This window comes from Artemia sp. Qi Xiang Cuo, chromosome 5 (assembly GCF_049724085.1).
Source record: "Artemia sp. Qi Xiang Cuo chromosome 5, ASM4972408v1, whole genome shotgun sequence".
NCBI classification, from domain to species: Eukaryota; Metazoa; Arthropoda; class Branchiopoda; order Anostraca; family Artemiidae; genus Artemia; species Artemia sp. Qi Xiang Cuo.
Window position 1 is genome coordinate 49318764 of NC_142798.1, and position 21357 is coordinate 49340120.

A 21357-nucleotide genomic window follows, 5' to 3' on the forward strand; every position below is an offset into this window, starting at 1 on the left:
TTCACTCTGAATTTTTAAATCATTAAAGTCTTATTTTCAAAACTTGTCTCCTTCATTGCTGTTGTAGAAAAAATATGAAGATAAAGTCTCCTAATAAAAGCTGATTACTTTACTCAATAAATTGTTCGGAAAATTAACTGAAATTGCTGAGGTTGGAACTATATTGCCATGGCACTTGACTTGGCGGCTGTGTTTGCCTCAGGTGGCTTGGTGTTGCGGTGAGTTGTTATTAAAAGTAGTATTTAAGTCATTTGCTATGAATTTCAAACGGATTCGTAGTAAAACCAGAATCGCCTGATTATGTCCCAGTGCCTAATTAAGTGATTTGTGGGTTCAAGGCAAGCACGAAACTATGATGAACCGTATATTACTGGTTATATATTTAATTTTAATCATATATATATATATATATATATATATATATATATATATATATATATATATAAATGTTTATGGAGGTGGAGCCAGGTTTCCTGGCATTATTCAAAAAACATCAGAAATTAAATTTAAGAAAAAACAGGTTTTTTCAACTGAAAGTAATGAGCAACCTCAAAACTTGAAACGAACAAAAATTATTACGTATATGAAGGAGGTTGCCCCTTCTCAACACCTTGCTCTTTACGCTAAAGTTTTTTGTCCCAATTATTTAAGAACAACTACTGAAACACAAGGGTCGTTTAATTAGATCAATTAGAAGCTTTTTTTAAGTACTAAGAAACATTAGCGTAAAGAGCCAGGTGTTAAGGAAGGGTCACAGAGAGAGAGAAATTCATTTTTAATTAAAGACCAATATTCACAAAAAAAAGTCAATATCTCACAGTCCTACCACGTGAAAATCTATACAGATTTGTTTGTGGCAGGACTCAATACTTTACTCACTTACTACATTGAAGAGAAAAAATGCAGTTTCATAAATAAAAAATAAACCTCGTGAGAACCGCGAACCAATACTTACAGAAGACAGCTGTTCATAAGAACTTTCATATACGTAATAATTTTTGCTTTTATCTTTTGGTTTTGTTCTTTATTTTCAGTTGAAAGGACTTGTTTTGTTTTTTTAATTTAATATGCCAACAGATCGAACAGAATGTATTTCATCGGCCTCTCAGGATTTAGGTTTAAAAAATTTATAGAACCCTACTAAAATTTTATGGTTATCTCAAATTTAGGTGCTAGGCTTCCTTGTGATCACTTCAATAGTTTTTTTTTCCCAGGGCTAATGAATATTTGTAAAACTTAACGATAAGAGATATTTAAAGATTGATTAAAAAAAAACAGCTATCACAATCCTGGCTGGGCCGAATTCGTATTTCGGGGTCAAAAGACGAAGAAAACCAAAAAATAAGTTTAAATGCGATCTTACAAGCGAAACTGGCAAACAATGTGCCGCCATTTTATCAAAATTTTAAAGAAATTAAAAACATGTATATACATTTACGAGCCATGGGATGTAAATAAAACTATTAAATTCTTGTATGCTTGCAGTATTTTACCGTAAAATTTTAATATTTAAGCCTTATTTTTATTTTACATGTACCGTATATGACAAATTGTAAAGCTTCCAAAATTGGCTATAATTTTTACCCATCAAAATGCCTAAATATAACTAACATGGCAACTCTGACTTCTCGCATGCATTAAACGTCATAACATATAGCCAAAAGGTGTCCGAATACCCGACCCTCTTTTTTAACATTGCGAGATAGGACAGTGGACATCTGTATGATAATACTTCTTGTCTGTGGTCCCTACTAAGAGGCAATATACATTTTTGAGCATATTGCCAGTTGATCTCGTCCTTCCAGTTCATTGTGTCCTTTTTAGACTTAAACAAATTAAAGAACTGTTACCATTGGCTCTTGATTCTATTAATTTCTCGGTAATTTCGTTTGTTCAGAATAGTTATAGTCTAAGAAGACTATGAAATTGCCTTCCCTTAGAATTCATACTGAACGATCCAGATTTTCTCAAAAAATTTAATAGTAAAGTTTCGGAACATTTATGAAAGTAATGTGGATTCATATTTTTCTATTTCGCTTTCTAAAAATAATGTAAAACTATATCTAATAGATATATATTATAGTACGGGAGCCAATAGACAAAAAGATGCTTATTTTTAGGTCGTCATGACACATCTGTTTCACCCAATTTGAAAGCAGTTTCTAGTCATATCAAACACGCTGATTACGATTATACCCGGGAATAGGTACCTCCGAGGGGTGCTTGACCCTTAAAAATGACCTGAAAGATTAGGGAAAAATTATCTCGAGAGTTTTGTTTACATTTTTTTCAAGTTTGTAACGGTATCTGTTTAAGGCTTATGCAAATCGTGCAATTTAAAGAAGAAAGAGAAATAATGATCAACAAATAAAGTTCTAAAGTTATTACAGAAAATTAGTATTTGGAATAATCATTATATTTGAATAGAGTATTGAATTCCGAAGAAAAAAGTATGATTACTCCTTAACCATCGAATTGAAAAGAACTCTCGAAAGGAACTATTAACAGGTTCAGAACCCTCTAGGCTCTATCAGTCTTAAGCTATTTCTTTTCTTAAATAGGAAATTATCAGTCCTTTTTCTTTTATTAATTCGTTTCTTTTCAACAATAGGCAGAGTTATAGATGAGTTTATTTCTATCTTCTAAAATAGCAGGTAGGTAGGAAAATGAGATTATCAGGAATGAATTTAGGGTGTAATATAGGCTAGACTATACCCTAGGGAGGTTTATTTAAGAGACAGGCAATTTAAATTTTGACAGAAATTATCTACCTTAGTTTTGGCTCTTTAGCTTATTGATTTCTTTGGGTCTAAGTTTTCAAAGCACAATTTTTATTGTGACTACATTATTTGAAGTTATATCATGGATCAAGAAAGGCTCAAAATGCTCTTTTAGTGCCTTTTTTGGTCAATCTTTACCAAATCATATTATTGAGTTTCAAATTAAGTGAATATACCATTCCATGCCTTTTTTTAGGCTTTTTACAAATATAATAATCATTTTTGTCAGACATCGATTTTACCCTTCCCCCCCCTGTTTATACAATTCAGGGTATATATTTGCAGATTAGGGGGTGGGGGTAAATTTTATTTCTAATGTAAATGAGAGGTAAGTATAAACTTTCCCCCACCCCCCTAATGTGCAAATATAGGCCTAGGTCAATATCTACGAAATCATATTATTGAGTTAGGACTAAAGTGAATACATTATTTGATGCCTTTTTTTATGCTGATTACAAATATGATAAGCATTTCTATTATAAATGAATTACAGCCCCCCTTATCTCGGCTATACCAAACCTACCCCTCAATGGGCAGATTGAGGGGGGAGGGCTGAAATTCTTTTCCGGTAGAAATGCTTATTATATTTTTAAGCAGCATAAAAAAAGGCATGAAATGCTGCATTCCCTTTTGACCTTACACAATAATATGACTTCGTAGATATTGACCCAAATATATACCCTGAATTGGTCTATATAAGGGTAGGGGCTAAAATTCATTCCCGACAAAAACGATTAATATACTTGTAAAGAGCATAAAAAAAGGCATCAAGTGGTATATTCACTTTATTCATAACTCAATAATATGATTTGGTAAATATTTACCCTTTCAGGAATGGGTCTACAGGCTAAAGAATGTCCCGGGAAGGTATTTTGAAGTACCTACTTCCACTCCTTCTCTGTCTAGAGTGTTCTGAAATTTGTCTACATGACAGGTCTATAACCTTAAATAACCTTAAATTGCACTTGCTAGCGATAGGACGAATCCTGTGTCCGCCAGCTTGACAAAACAACATTTTACCTTAATTGTCAGTTATCAGTTTCTTTTTCTCTGGCTTTAGTTCTGGAAATGCAATTCCTGTTATTTGAGTAGAATTTTAAGCCATATCACTGTTGTTTTTTTTTCACAATTTAGGAAATGTATTTGCATATATTTAAAACCTTATAAATTTGGACTGAACAAAGTTGTGAAACTGAAAACAATTTTGTTGTACTTAATTTTAAGCGGAAGATCTATTTAGCAAGGTTTCACTTTTGTAAAACACAAATTTTTAAAGGTCATTAAAGGCCAGGACCCTCCAGTGGGAGAAGAAGTGGAGGTAGACACTTTAAAATGTCTTCCCAATTCATACTTTAGATTGTAAATCCATCCCTGAAAGTTTCATTTTCCTATTTTATTTTGGAGCATCACACATACAAGAAGTAAAATAAGACAATCAGTATTTGGATTGTTAATCACTGTTTCCACAGTGCACTACAGAATCTCTATTATACCACATAGAATGTGGATTGTTAACCATTAGATTTGTCTAAAATTTCTTTGGAGGCTTTTCATTAGCTTGAATCATTTTAACTATACATAACACTAACTATTTCAAATGTACTAGTAATCAAAAGTAGATCCAATTGAATCTACAGTTATATTATTACAATCTAAGGTTGCATTCTATAGTATATTTTTCTGTTTAATTTTATTTATAAAGTAAATTCTTTATAAAGTAAATCCTTGCAATATCAGGTAAGGGACAAAAGATTTATTCTGCTCTAACAGTATTTTAACTTTGGAGTTCTTTCAAAAGGATGGATTAACTAGCTTCAACAAGCCTGAAGCTAATGCATTGTCCAAAGCACACAGTATTTCAACCAAAATTATGCCTATTGTGTCAGCAAACTAAAAGTGGTTCTTTACATAAATTCATATACATTTCATGTGTTATTTCCTTCTTATCACCAAATTGCTCTTGTATATTTTGTTACAGAACATTGCAAAATTTTTAAAAAAGCTCTATTTCTCTGAAAGAGGCCTGTTCTAGCATAGAGTGTGCTGCCAGAAATTCTATTCCTGCAAAAGTTACCAGGAGTCTTCTGACCAAACTATATCACAGTGCTTGTCAATTAAAACAATGCAAATACTTTACAGACAGCAACATGCATGGATAAATTTTTGAATACAAGTCTTTAGGACACAATTACTGTTGATGTTATACACTTAATGCACTGTTTGACTACTTTAGGACACAGGTCACTTGCTACTAAATTGTTGTTGCTAAGACATTCAGACGAAATTGATATTTTGACCAAAGTTAATGCTGTAAAATCATAGTATAATATTAACTTCTCTGGTTAATATTTGCAATTTCTTAGGAATACCAGAGATTAACTGTAAAGCAAGAATATTGTATTGGGGTTACAGTGCATATGTTACAAGATTGAATATATCAAGATTAAGTATTTAATTCACTTATTTGCTTCCACAAAAACAGCAAATTCTGATGAAATCTTGTTTAATTCTTTATTGTGATGTTTGTATTAAGATTAATCTAGTGGTGTCACCTTATGGTCACTTATTACCATGTTATTCTGCAGGTTGTGAGCTTACTGTGATAACTTACCCTGGTAGGTGGGTTGGAACTCAGCCTAAGAAATAATAGTTCCTTCGTGATTATTTTCATTTCAAGAAGTTTCGTTGTGTTTTGTATGTGCGTTTTCTTCTCTTTTGTTTTTTATCCGTCTTTTGTTCAATTGTGACGGGTTTTTCCAATATATTCATTCATTCATTCAAACATACCATTAAATTCAAAAATCAATACTCTATCCAATTATAATAATCATATCTGTTTTGAGCTTTTTTCATAAATCTGTAAAACCTTATTCAAATCTTTTCTTTTTTTAAACAAAAATTGATTTCTGTCAAGTGGCACTACATGGTAAAAAAAGGGGCTTAGTATCCCGAAAAATGGCAAGAATGTTTGAATCTAGCATTGCAAAATATCTTTTGAGCTTTTGATCTGTTTTGAGCTTTTTTCATAAATCTGTAAAACCTTATTCAAATCTTTTCTTTTTTTTAAACAAAAATTGATTTCTGTCAAGTGGCACTACATGGTAAAAAAAGGGGCTTAGTATCCCGAAAAATGGCAAGAATGTTTGAATCTAGCATTACAAAATATCTTTTTCTGTTACATTCTTCTCTCTTCTTAAATTGTGACCTTACAATTTCATGTAACAGGATAAGATTTGAACTACTCCAGTAGTATTACAATGAGATTTATTTCAGAAGAATGGATCAACTTGCTTCAAAAAGCCTGAAGCTGATGCACAGTCCAAAGAATGCAGTATTTAAACCAGAATCATGCCTATTGTGTCAGGAAACGCGAAGTGCTCCTTTCCATAAAGTTACAGACATTCAACATGTGATTTCCTTATTGGCATCAAACTGTTCATGTACATTTGGCTACAGGGCATTGAGAAAAAGTTTTACAAAGCCTAACTTTTTCTAAAACAGACTTGTTCTGGCACAGAGTATGCCGCCATAAATTCTATTCCTGCAAAAGTCATCAGGAGTCTTCTAACCAAACTCAATCACAGTATTTGTCAACTAAAAGGAGGCAAACACTACGTAGAGACAGTAACTCACATAAAGGGAACTTTGAATACAGGTCATGCTGTCTTTTTTGTAGCTTAAAAGGCAGCAAAAAAAAAAGAAAATGAATGTAAAGCAGATAACTACTCTAGAAAGGCAGAATAATATTTAGAAGCAGGTAGAAAAACTGAAAAATTTGGAACCTCAGTTGTGGATGAGCTGTAAAGATGCTCCATTAGTGAGACTTGAGGCTAAGTACCATCAAAAGTGCATGGTGCTCTTCATGAAAAGACAGTCTGAAAAAGATGAAAGACTGAATATGGAGTTGTGGCTGTGAAGGAATAAAAAATAGTAGCTTGCTATGTAGTTGTGGAGGTGCATGTGTGTTGGATGCTGATGATGATAACTAATTTTGATTTTATTATCTATTAATATATTTTCATTTTATGATCTATATCCAATAAGGATTATAAACGATTCCTCAATAAACTAATTATGACAGTTTTTTATTTATTTTATTGTTTATAATGTTTTTATTTTTTTTACTTCTATTTTTTATCACTAACTTGCTTACATTTTTTGCTCAGTTACGTTAAGTTGCAGCTAAAAGGACCGAAACGTATTGGGCTGCAAGTGAAATTCACTAGATAGTACTATTTAATATCTCAGGTCATTTTTAAGGGTCAAGCACCCCTCGGAGGTACCTAGTCCCGGGTATAATCGTAATCAGCGGGTTTGATATGACTAGAAACTGCTGTCAGATTGCATGAAACAGATGTGTCATGGAGGTGTCACATTTTTAGGTCTTGGCCCCTGGACTATTAATTATTATGAAGTCATGGTTGCCGGTGCTGGTGTTTATTTATATTTTGTTTTGATTTGGAATGTGGGCTGTGAGTTAATTGTGGTGTCTTATTTTCTTTTTTATGATGTGTATTTCTATTCTTTATTATTATTTATTTTTCATTACTTTTATAATATTTTTTTTTCTTCTAAGGGTGCCGGTTTTCGAGTATAACTCACTTTGTAGGAACCCTCCTTAAATATTCTTTTTTTTTCTGTTGTATAATTTTTTGTAGTGTTACAGTGAGTGAAACTAGTTTGAAAATTAAAAGAACTTGAACTTGAACCGTCCTCGTCCCCAACTTTGCTTAGTATTGTTCAGTACACGTTATCAAATAATACATGCTGCACCTCTTTTGACTCATGGTTATTCAAGGATTCTTTTAGGGATTGGTCCTAAATGATTGAGCTTGTTGGTTACAAATCTGAAGCTAGTATTGGAATTAGAACACCATGATCAAAACACACTAAGTTTATATTTCATAAGTATTTTTGATAAGTTGATATTACAGTATTTACGAGTTTCTTGATCATAAATTTGAACATAATATTGCGATTTGGACTCGTAGGGGCCCAAAATCCTAACACATTAAATACATTTTTCACTGAGAGGGTTTGATTTTCCCCAAAGTTAGATATAAAATTCCAAAATCCTTGTCTGGTTACTCCACCACGACTCACTACCACATTTCTACTATTAATTAACATTAACAACAATCATTGATGAAACTGACTAGCTGATTACTACTATTAATGCACACAAAAACTGTTCATAAAAAAAAACTGAAATTTTGTATGTATTTTGTATATATATAAAAAAAAGTTTTTTTCCATAAAAAGTAAATAACATAATTAAGAGGGTAGCCTTTAAGGAACGTGTCATCTTTTTTATATTTTAAGGAAATTTCTTCTTGGCACATACCATTTTTTAAGTTTTGAGGGGTTGACAAAGGAGTTTTGAGGGGTTGAGGTTTATGTTTGTGCAAACTTCAGAAGTAGTCATTATCATCCAGTACTTGTATTACAACTCTTCAACTGTATCTTTCAAAGAAATTTGCTTCAGTGGACATGTAGCCACCTGTGTTTCTCCAGGCTGGGAGGCCATTTTGCCGTTGTCTCGAATTTATTATTACACATGCTCAACTATGCACCTTGCAAAACTTAGCCTTAATCATCGCTATATTTCAAAGAAATGCAAAAAAAAGAGCAAAGGAAAACATCAATTATCTGGAAACAATTAACTGGTAAAATAGTCTTAAAACTAGGGATATCCTGCCTTTTTGGCTATATGAATCTCGTCAGAAGAAAATAATTTTCTTGGGCTACCACTTAAACATTAATCGTAGTTGATGAGTGTATATTCTTTTTCCAAAATAAATACGAGTTGCTAACCCCAGAAGAGGAATATATCCAGAAATTCAAACTATGAGAAAAGAATACTTTCATGGAAAATCAAAGTTACAAAATTGACTAAATTATAGAAGTTTTCTTGATTACAATTTGTTCACATATGCACACTTTTTTTTTCTCTCTCTTAATGCAGCATTTATTTATCATAAAAATCATAGTTTCCAGAATTGCCTCCTTCTCTAGACTTTCAATAAAAATACGGTTATGAATTTAAAAGTGCACTTGAATAACGCACTAACATATGGTGAGCTAAGTCGTCATGTACCGTACCTAAAAAAGAATATTTGGATCTGATTTGCTGACCTGAAATCTTTTTCATTAATAATACTGTTGGCACTTCAAGCTTATTTTCTAATCGATCCAGCTCCTTAGCTAGTGAAGCTTATTTTTTGTTTTACTTTTCCTTTTGAGCCATAAAACTGGCTTGAATTCTTTTTTCGTCCGTAGGTTTAAAGCTCTGTATTTTTTTACAATCCCACCTTTAAGTAAGTCCGCAAGAAAATGAATCATGGTTGCAGCGGTAGCTGCAACGTAGTAAAGAGCGAACCAAGGCCCATAGTAACCAAAAGTCAGAAAACGAGTAGAAAAAATACCTGGTGAAAAAAATTGCCATCTGACCCTGATTCAGGAATGGTAACTATTATTTCGGTTTGTCTTAAAAGTAAAAGTTTATTCCGAAAAGAAATTTATGGTGATTTCTAAACAAAAAGTCTGAAACCTCTCAAAAATGGTGTCAGATCAAAATGAAAAGTATATAATTGAGTCAGCACAGTCGAAAACCTAGTCATGGGAAATTACAGCCCCTCTCCTTGAACAATAAGGAAAATCACTGTTTTTTTTTTTTTTTTTTTTTTTTTTTAGGGAGACCAGAAAATCATGGAGAAATATTTAATAGCTCATTCGAAAAGAAATTAAATTTGCTAGTGCCCTTTTTAAGTAACGACAAGATTTGAGGGCAACTAACCGCCCTTCCTAAAGGCTCCCTCCCCCAAAGTCATTCAATCACAATTTTGAGATAGCCGTTTTGTTCAACTTAGTTCAAAGGTCAATTATCTTTGGTTTGGTGATGATATAACCCTCCATAGTCCCTAGGGAAAGGGCTGCACACTGTATCAGTATCGGACGTATTGATACTACGCGTATCTGTAGCCTATGGGCGTATTGGTATCGCAGGTATCTAGAAAGATTTTTAATCACTCATATAAATGATATTGCTCATATCTACGTCCTTCCAATAAATTCCGCCATCAGCAAGTTCCAAATGGCACTAAAACGGCACTTCTGGTGCCAAGTCTCAGGTGGAAAAGCTGGGGCTAGTGGGCTACCAGAACTTTTTAGAGTGACGTTTAATGGCTCATTTGAAAGCTATTGCTCATATATACGTGATGTTTATCAATTCTACAATCCTTAAGCTTGATATAGCACTAAACACGACACTTTTGATGTCACTTCTTAAGTAGAAAAGTCTGGAAGTTTAAAACGATATCATCATTGTACTAATTATGATCAAAAACCCTTAACTGGAGGTTTGCAAGAACACCTCCCGTATGTTCCTCCACCGAGCCCTCTTATTAAGCTACGCAATTAAGGTACAAACACCAATATATAACATTAGATTATTAGAGGCGTGAACAAAGAAGCCCATAACGGAGGACAGAGGGGTACGCCAGCCCCCCTGGCCGAATGACGAGGGTGTTCCAAAAGAAACAGCGCAGTAGGAATATGCTAATAACCCAAAGAAACAAAACTCACAAAAACATACTATATATTGCAAATACTCGCAAATCTAATACCTTATCAACTAAAGCACGATTGAGGATTGATTCGTGTAGTAAGATATGATCTGAAATAACTGTTGAAAGTCTGCGCCATTCAATTGCAGACATAAACGAACACGAAACGGCATGTTTTGAAAAACACATTCAAGTTCACCATGTTTGATGTTTTGAATAACACTTGATGTTTTCTGCTTCAGTTCATCCGTAGTTCGAGGATTGTCTGCATGCACTGCCTTTCAATTTGTCCCAAAAATAAAAGTCAGGAGGTGTAAATCTGGCGATCGAGGTGGCCACCAACCACGAGAGATCACACGATCCCCAAAGACATCACCAACTGCAGCCATACTGACACGAGCCGTATGTGCAGTTGCACCATCTTGCTGGAACCAGCCTTGTTCCTTTTCTTGCTCAAGCAGTTGATCAAAAAATGGCTCCAGGATGTTATGAATGTAACAATCAGATGTGATGGTGTTTTCAAAAAAGATAGGTCCAATTATACGCCGCCTTGACAAAGCACACCAAACACCAACTTTTTGATCGTGGAGTGGCTTCTGAAACAGAGCATGAGCATTTATTGTAGACCACACTCTAGAGTTCTGACTGTTCATGTACCCGGACAAATGGAACCATGCTTCATCACTGAAGAATGTATGGTTTAAAATGTTTTCACCTTTCTCTAGAATAAAATTTTCAAACCACCGACAGAAGAGTACGCGTTTTTCTGAATCCTGAGGCTTCAGTTCATGAACAACATGCACTTTATACGAAAAGAATTTAAGTTGATGCACTGCTCGGTGAGTTGATGTTAGAGATATCCTAGTTTCTTGAAACAAACGCCTCAAAGACTTTCGTGGGCTCCTCTGAAGTTTGTTGGTTACATTCTGTAATACTGTATCTGTAACGACTTTTGGGCGGCCACTTTTGGGTTTGTCTTGAACACTTCCAGTTTCTTTGAACTTATGCAACAAAACGGAAACACAATTTCGATGTGGCAAACGTTCTGCACCAAATTTTTCTTTAAATGACTCTTGCACTTCTTTTGTGAATTTGCCACCATCTCGGAGAACATTTTCAACAATAAATATCCTTTCTTGTAAGGTAAGCACCATTTTCAAAGGGTCTTTCAAACAAAAGAATATTTAATATCTAAAATTAGATATCTAAATTATCTAAATATAATATTTAAAATCTTTTGGGAAAACATTTTCAACTACATTTAAACATTTTAAATGTACAAATATCCTTTCTTGTCTTCAGTGCACTGTTTCTTTTGGAACACCCTTATATATATATATATACATTTTTTAAATTTCTATTACACAATTAGACCCTGGCGCTGTGCCAACAAGGGAAGGTCGGTGGCGGTGGGGGAAAACATAACAGCAGCAGCGCGCCGCTGGCACGATCATTGTTAACCACAAAATTTTGGTTTGATCAGTCTTTCTCAAATCCCAGCTTTAATTTGCATCAGATTTCGGCCTATTCACGAATTAGAAACTTTTTGAGTCGCTGCCTGGACGCTGGTCTTCTTCGTTATGAATCAAGAGAAGTAGAAATCTGGTTGAAACGAAATGACTGTGGCATTTCAGAACTCTTGCTTAATAATTGAAATATGTAACAGCTATGTATTCCTAACAAAGTTAATTATCAAAATTAGTAATGTTTTTTCAATGAGCAACCGTCACCGTCGAGATAAACTGTTACCATTTACGTCACAGCTGGGTTGGTAGGAAAATCTTTCCCCTTAGCTTTCATGCTATCAAACATCCAGAAAAGATTTGGTCGGTATATCCCTTTTCAATCTAGATTGTTTTGATAATGAAGATCTGTGCTCTTAAGTACAGACCAACCAAATGTTTTTAGCCTATGAAGGTGGTGGCAAATTGCCGTGCTCATTAGAGGTTCTTACCCCAACCCCATCCCTACCTGTACTCCCATCCTCTCACCCAATGCTTTCAGTAAGCCCTGTGATTTTGCAGCAACTCTGAAATAGGACCATTACACCTGAACAAGTACAACCACATCCCAGTACCACCAAAAAAACAAAATGCTTCAAGGAAGAAAGGAGGGCAGAACAAAAGTGTTCATTGATACATCTGTAAGACCAAAATTGAAGCTGCCTTTGCTACAAGGAAGGCAAAGAAGAGGTGGAAAAGAAAAAAATTGAAGCAAGAAAAACAAAGAAGCAGGCTGTGAAGAGATTTGGTGAGAAGACAACACTGAGGGTGAAGAGGAAACTGGAAAGGTTCAGACGCTGACTGTTGATGACAACTCAGGCAGTTCTCTTGGGTAAGATAGTGAAAAGGAATGTGAACTTAGTTCTGATTTGGGTTGCAGTTCGGAACTTTGTAAAAGTCATCTGTGAGGACCATTACGGAGAAGGTAGAACCTACTGCAGAAGTCAGTGTAATGACTATGAATGGTGGGAGAGGTAATGTGTGAAAGTCGCTGGAACAGCCAGATCATATCTACTACATGAAAGAGGATTTAGAATAAAAACCCGCAGTACTTGGACAGTGTGTGATCTTGGCAAGGCCGGATCCAGGATTTTTTTTTAGAGGGGGGGGGGAGGGTGCAAAATAGGTTGATCCGAGAAAAAAAAATTGGGGGGGGGGGAAATAGGTTGATCCGTTAAACGCGTTAGGAGCAAGTTTAATTAACGGAAACGTGAGTTAATTAAGTAAATTTCACTACTTTAGACTACGCTAGGGGGTGGGCACCTGCCTCGCCCCCCCCCGGATCTTGGACAAATGTTTTGACTAAAATGTATCTTCCCTAAACAAGGACAGCAGGTTCTTAATATTGGATCCGATGCAGATAGTTGGGATTGGCTGACTACAACCTTATAGTCAAGTATATTTAAATATGATTACTCTTTTTCACAACACATGTCAGTGATTGAATCTGTCCATGATTTGATACTTCAATCTTAAGATCTGTTTAAGATTGGGCCTATTTTCCAAGATTAGAGTCAAGCTAAAAATTTGCAATTGCAATTATGTCTCTACTATTAACAGTCTGTCCACTCAAAATAGTTACCATTGCATATGGGTGAGATATTCAAACTAATGAAATACTTATTAAGTTTAGACAGATTTAGTAGAGAAAAACTAATTTTAAAGGTGGTATAATAGATATAACTATTGAGATGGTGATTAGGGAGACCTGCACTTGTAGTTTCCTTCCCATTAATTTCTATCGATGTCTGAAATAGATCCCCGTCCTATAATTAGACATCTAGACTCTTCTTAGTAATTACACTTCCAGTGGTTTTATGACAAATAATGAAAGACATTAATTGTCCTCGATGTTAAATTCAGAATTTGACAGTTAGGAACTTGTTAGTTTTCAGAACCTACCGTTTCAAGTGACGCACCTATGTCACGGAATCAAAACCTCAGTATTTATAACACCTGCCTGAGGCAAAGACTAAAAAAATATTGATTTTTTGCTATACCAAGTTGTCTTGAAATAGAGAGGTCTTTAAATTCCAAGTTCCTACATGGAATTTAATCTGGTATCTGTTCAAAAGACAATTGTCTATTCAATGGCACAGGTCGTTTGGCATCTGACCTGTAAACATCAGTTTTATTTTTAAGCCGGATTAAATTTAGAATTAATTACAGTGGACAGTTTCGCAATAAGTGAATTAATTCACGTTTTGTGAAAAGAAAAAGGACTTATATTACGGTAGCAATCAACAGATTATCCTATTATTTGTGTGGCGTTCGTATTACTTCGGATTAGCTGATTAAGGATGCCAGAGTACGGTGGTGAATAACAAAGCAGGTTCCGCGGACCACCGGGCCAGCCGTCAATTGCTTATTGCCACTGCTGCCGTGGGCCTGCCCACTGAAAGATAAGTTGATTTTTTTTCTCTTTTTTGGTTTTTCTCGTAGTAGCGAAGAAATGTCAAAATTTCAACAGTTCCAGCTTGCGTTAGCGAATTTCAAAAGATTCCCGCTGTGGCCCGTAAGAATTATCCAAGTTTCAAAGGATAAAAAAGAAATCTTCAACTACTTAGTTTTTGCGTATGGGGATCACAAAGAGTCAAGCCTAACGGAAAATAGTCTCATCTCATTTGAGGACAATTACCGCGAAGCATCTACAAAAACTGATAAAAATGTTGGAAGTGCGTTTAAAGAGGTTAACCAAAACCCGGGCATTTATAAGACGGCTTCCAAAACTTTCTCTTCGCTGAGAACAGTTTCTTCTGAACCATCTCCCGCGTAGTTGATAGCTAAAATAGTCGCAAATGAGTAAGAAATTGATAAGACAAAAGAACCAATGATGAGCGCGATTACTAGGCAAGCTCAAAAAAAATATGGAAAGGACCAAACTCTAAAAACTTCGGTTGAGACTATCGTGAGTGAAATATACTCGTCAGTGTCGCTTGAGGTTAATCTGAAGCTAGAGCAATTGTTGGTATCAGTAAAGAATATCAAAGGACTGATTGAAAATTTAGAGAACCGTATTGCATAATTAGAAGTGAAAATTGATGATTATGAGCAAGAAAAACAGCTTGGAACTCTAGTTTTTCATGGTATTAAACAGCAGCCGGATGTTGACTTGAAGTCGACCATTCTGAATATAGCCTCGCAAAAGTTGGAGCTTTCCGGTATCTCTGATTGTGATTTTGCTATGGTTTACAGGTCGAAATTGAATAATCCAGGGTCGGCAAACGATAAAGTTGCACCAGTGTTCGTGAGATTTTCTACCTGTGAGACGGCCCGTAGAGTGTTTGCGAGTAAATCAAAATTGGCTGGTTCGAAAATCATTTTGTCTGAGTCTCTAACCAAGCGCCGTCGCGATATCCTGAGTGCCGCGAGAGACAAGTTTGGCGTGAAAAATGTATGGTCAGATCGTGGCCAGGTTCTCACAATGCTTCCGGGTGAGCGAGCTGCTCGTCGAATTAACTCGCTTTCAGATTGCGTTTAGTTTGTTATTTATGAGTAGTTTGGTAGTGTTTATCTCGTCAAGATGTTCTATATTACTCTTTATTTATATTTTTATTTTGTTGTTTATTTTTTGATTTCTTATGAGTATAATTATCGCCCCGTTTGAGCGCGGAAAAGGGATGAATTATAGGATTCTTTTTTGCGTAAGTTGATATGAATAGTAGTTTAAGTGGAAGATTGAGTGATTTGCAAAATAATCCGTTTAATGTTGATGATTATTTGTTGACGGATGTTGAAAATGATGGGTCGCAAATTAGTTTTCGTCCATCTCTTGATAGTAAATATCGTCAGTTATCAACTTTGGAGGAGTTAGGCCGGTCTGGATTTCATGCATGTACATGGAATTGTCATTTAACGTCTTCTTACCATGAGATTTTTGATTTTATTTCTCGATCTAATAATTTACATATAATGGCCTTATGTGAAACCTTTTTGGGTCATGATACTGTTCATTCGTCGTTTAATTTTCCATGTTATGAACTGATTGCTCGAAGTCGAACGTCAATGGGACGTGGAGGCCTGGCTTTCATTGTCCGACAGAATTTGAATTGGAAAATTAGAAAGGATTTGGACATTTGGAAGGAGGGTAAGATAGAAACCCTTAGTATAGAAATTCAGTTTGAAAATCGAGCTTGTATTTTTACTGTTGTATATAAGGCACCAAGTGCATCATTTGAAGAGTTTGCTGAAGGATTTGAATGTCTTGCTGCAAAGGTAAATAGATCTAGTCAAGAGTTTATATGTATGGGAGACTTTAATTTTGATTTGTTAAATGTACGTGGACCAAATTTGGATTTTTTTAGCCTGATGATGTCAAATGATTTATACCTGACCGTGAGCATTCCAACGAGAATCACGGATCATTCGGAAACGCTCATCGATAATGTGTTTGTGTCTTCAGCGATACTAAGTAAAGCGTACTGCTCTGTTGTTATAAGCCCAGCCTCCGACCATCTTCCGGTTGTATTGCATTTGAATTCTGAAGTGAAGAAACATAACAGAAAGAATAAAATACCAATGCGTGAACTGAATGCGTGATCGGAAAAAATTTGAAGAACAAATTAGTGTTATTAACTGCGAAACAGTACTGAATGAAGATGATCCGTCGGAAGCATTTGAAAAGTTTAACCAAATAGTGTCGAATGTTTATGATAGGACGTGTCCGCTTAAAGAAACAAACCCCAGAAAGAATAAACCAAGAAAACCAGGGTGTGATAATGAGCTGCTGAATCTGTTTAATATGAGAAATCAGGCGTGTGAGGAGTAGCTGAATCATCCGCAGAATAATGAGCTCCATGTGATGTATAAAGAGCTAAGGAATAGGGCAAATGCCCTAAGAAGGAAAAAAAGAAGGCATATTTTACAAATGTATTTGAAGAAAGTAAAGGTAACCCCAAAGCAACATGGCAAGTTGTGAATGATCTTCTAAAAGGCCCTATGAAGCCATCGGAGCCAAAAATTGTACTAAATAATAGGACCTTGGAAGAAACTGAGGAAATCTGCAACGCATTTGGACAATATTTCTCTGAAATTGGCTGCAAGATTCAAGAAGAAGCACGGAGCTCCCATGTTTTCGAATCAAGCAGTTTTGTTGATGAGCGAGGAAGAGGTTTCGAAATACATTTCCAGCCTTGTACTGAAGAGGAGGTACGCAAAATTGTTAGCACGATTAAGTCAAACAGTGCAGGAGTTGATGGAATGAACCTTACAACGCTCAAGTCGGTTCTGGTTTATTTGCTTCCTGTCCTCGTATACCTTATCAATATTTCTATGGAAAAGGGGATGTATCCGAGTGCACTTAAAATAGCTAAAGTTGTACCGTTGCACAAAGGTGGAGTCAAAACTGATATATCTAATTGGAGACCAATATCAATTTTCCCGATTTATTCAAAAGTTTATGAAAAGATTGTTCATCACCGGCTTTATGAGTATTTGATGAAAATTAGTGTTTTACACGATGGTCAATTTGGCTTCCGGAAAGGACATTCGACGACGCAGGCAGTCCAGCATCTTCTGGAAAATATCAACTCAGCACTTGAGAATGGCGAGCAGTGCATGGGCGTTTTTATTGATTTTAGAAAAGCTTTAGACACGGTTGATTTTAAGATTTTATTATAAAAGCTGTGTTATTTAGGCATAAAGGGTAGTGTTTTAAATTGGTTTGAATCGTATTTAATTGAAAGGAAGCTACGAGTGACTTTGAGTAACAAATCTTCTCAGCCGTTTCCCATAAAGTGTGGTGTTCCACAGGGCTCAGTTCTTGGCCCTCTCCTGTACCTGATATTTGTAGACACAATGAGATTCTACATTCCCGGAGCTTCAGTTACTTCTTTTGCTGACGACACGGCTTTAGTGATTGCAGCAAAGTCGCTGCAAGAGCTCTTGTTCAAGGCTAATAAGGCGCTGGATGACCTACATGAATTTGTTTGTGCTAGCCTACTTAGCGTCAATGCATTAAAAACTAATTTTATGATGTTTACGAGGACTGGTTCTGCTCCCACTCTCCCTGGTGTCATTATTTACAATGGCCTACCGCTATCACAAGTTGAAGAGATCCGATATCTGGGATTCATCCTGGATCGAAACTTGAGTTGGAGAAAACACTGCGACATTATAGCATTCAAGCTGACGCGAGGCCTTGGAGTTCTGAACCGTTTTCAAAATTTTTTACCTTTGAAAATTCTGCTTTTATTGTATTTTTCCATAATAGCGCCTTATATAAATTATGGTTGTTTGATTTGGGCGAGTAATTTTAGTTGCAATTTTAGAAGTGTTCAAGTTCTGCAGAATAAGGCTATAAGGTTGATTGGAAGGTATGATCGTGGTGTTGATAGCACTGAATCACTTTTTAGAAAGTTTAAAATTTTAAAGGTTGGTGAAATAAGGGATTATCAAATTGGAGTTTTTGTATTTCAGTGGCTGAATGGTTTTGCACCGGATTTTTTTATGAATATTTTTAAGCCTAATTCGTTTTATCACGATTATTTGACTAGGAGTGCGGATAGTCTTGCATCTGAGCCACGGAACACAACCAGAGCGAGTCAAGTGACCAGACACATGGGCCCGTCAGTTTGGAATTCGTTCCCAGATTCTGTTCGTCAAGCTGAAAGTGTGCCGCAACTTAAAACCCGTATTAAAAATCATTTCTTTTCAGGAATTTGGTAGTGTTAAAGGTTCGAGAGAAGGCTTTTTTTTTTTTTTTTTTTTTTTTTTTTTTTTTTTTTTTTGTAGATATTTTATTTTTATTTTATATTTTGTGCCATTATATATTTATCATTATTTTTTGTTATTATTATTGTTTTCCCCTTTTTTTCATTTTAATTGGTTTGATGATTTGGCATGCATGATATCCAACCGGTCGCTTTTTCAAGCATCTTCTTGCTTTAGTGCGACTTTTTTTAACATTGAGTTGTTTTTTTTTTAATAAAAATGTATTAACCTGAACCTGAACCTGCTACAAGAACTAGTGATAAATAAAAACTCATCCTGGGAGCACAAGGAATTCATGCAAATTAGTTGTGTGCGCACTTGTTTGTTTAATTTTGAAATCGCACTCGATTTCTAAGCAGGAAAATCGAAATCCTTAACCACACGAAAAAAGAAAAGCTCCAACATTGTGGTTGACGCAATAAAGAATTGGCTCAAATTAATTCAAAGTCAGCGGAACACCACCGCCAGCCTGGTGGCGGCAGCGTTACGACACAACAGTGGCAGTTGACCGGTCCTCTCGTCGGCGTGTTCGATGCATGCACCGGCGTGGTGCCGGGTTCGATATCCAACATTGGAAAAGCTGATTAGACCAGGTAAGCCCCTCCCCTGAAATTCAGCTTATGGGCGTGGGTATGTTAGTACAGCGTTAGTAGGGTGCGACGTTATATGTACCTTGACGCTATACACCTTTGGTAGGGAGTACGTAGTCCCTGAGTCCCAAGTTCAAGGTCAATGGGGGAAAACCCAGAAATTTTTTTGTCACCAGAGGGGAGACCTTGGAAAAAACCTTAGTTACATAACATGTTTGTGGGCAATTTAAGATTATGGGAAAACCTAAATAGTTTCTCAACAAAGGAAGACGTTGGGGAAAAACCTAGTCACTTAACTGATCTGTCAACATGATTTGGGGAAACCATTATTGTTATTATTGATTTTAGAATTGGGGGGACAGATAGAGTAAAAACACCATAGCCTTGGAAAATACTCTATATAAAATGGGAAAGAGTTAGTTAGTACCACAGTTCTGAATTGGATTTTGTTCGATGGTATTATTGTGTATAATATTTTGTTTTCTTTGGAATATTACAAAAATGAGTACAAATGTTGCAGTAGAGATAGCACCAGGGAGAAGATTAACTTTCGAATGGGATGACATGTTTAGTAGATACGTAATATCTCTAATTCGATTCAAGATGGATGAACAGTTATGTTTAGTGGCCAAAGTGAATATAATGAATATATCTACCTTACAAGCAGGTTTGAATGCAATTGTTGAGCATATAGAGAAGAATGTACTGATTCATTTACTGAAAAAGGCAGAAGAGTATATATATATATATATATATATATATATATATATATATATATATATATATATATATATATATATATATATATATATATATATATATTAGTTGTTTACTCTTTCCAGGAGAACCAATAGGTGATGAGAGAGAGTATTTGAAATAAAGTATCTTCTTTCTTTAATATTTGTTAGTTAGTTTGTAATCAGCAGTGTGAACATCAAGAGTAAAAAGAAAAAAATGAATGTATTTGAGAAACAAACAATCATGCAGAATCTTGTCGCTTTGGAAAAATGTTTAAATCTAAATGATCAGTTTAAGAAATTGTCAGTGCACAGGAGAGTGATGACCAGTGCAGGTTGATGACATCATGAAACAGGACTCTCCAGCCTTGGATTATTGTATGATGCTTTTACATTGTGGTCCCAATGCATTCACTCAATTTATTGGCATACTAATTGAAACAAAATAGTATTGTAGATTTGCTTTTGAGCATTACTTACATTTTCTAAAAACAACAGGAACAGTTTCTATGGAAAATCTAAAACCTCACATTCCAATGAAGCGACGAGAACGGGAAATAAATCCCGCTCAAACAAGTTTAATCAGCTTAAAGTGTGACGTCACCTGTTTACTACTCCTCCTATTCTGTCTTTAGGAAATCTGAAGCGAGTACTCGAAGTAAAAAAAAAGAACATTCTTTCTGGGAGGGTAGTTAGTCTGTAACCTGCAGTCTGAGTGTCAATAGTAAAGAAAAAAAAAATCTACTACACATGTCCTCTATGTTTATATACATTGGGCAGTTGGTCGTCCTTTGAGAATTGCACTATTGTCAGTGAAAACGATGAAAAGTGTAGATTGTGCAATCCGTGTAAACTTCACAGAGGATATGCCATTAAAACTAAAAATTGTAATTCATACCGCGAAGAAGTTTGCGATTCTCATGTCAGAGGATTCCTATGTTCAAACTGTTACTATGATAAATGTAATCAGTGGGAAAATACCTATCCTGGTATGATTAGAAAAAAATCGAAACGATCACTTAGTCTATTCCTAAGAGACTAGTATCGTCGTGGATTTAAATTATATTGGGAAGAAGAATTTGGACCACGCTTCAAGTGCCAAAATAACAAGAAAGTGTGGTTTCTACGTCATCGTTGTGAAGATACTGAATGTTATGATCATAAACCTACAGATTTTTATTTGGCAATTACGGAGAGTGATTCTTCATGTGAGAATTCTGTTTAGGACATTGCATCAAATACACAAATTGAAACACGTGAATTTTAAAATACAAATGAAAAAAGTATCATTGACTACACAAAGACATACGATAAGAGTGAAACTACATTGTATTGCAGTAAATGTGATCCTGACTTTTCCCTACTTGATCAATACAAAGTGAATGTAAATGATCTACCACCACTAGTTGTCGTCGACAATGATGATCATCTAAATGTAGAAGAAGAAGAAGAAGATATCTAAAGAAAACAAA

General features: G+C 35.2%; 1 protein-coding gene across 2 annotated transcripts in view; it reads right to left on the reverse strand.

The window, feature by feature from the left end:
- The window catches only part of LOC148952220 (DNA repair protein RAD51 homolog 3-like), a 173058-nt gene that overhangs the window by 7985 nt on the left and 143716 nt on the right, over positions 1-21357 (reverse strand). Inside the window, exon 3 of one of the 2 annotated variants that reach the window (XM_089089678.1) lies at positions 6527-6655. The exons of the other annotated variant lie outside the window; for it this stretch is intronic. The gene's annotated coding sequence lies outside the window, so the exon portion shown is untranslated. Of the gene's footprint in view, positions 1-6526; positions 6656-21357 lie in introns of those variants that run through there. 2 annotated transcript variants of the gene reach the window in all.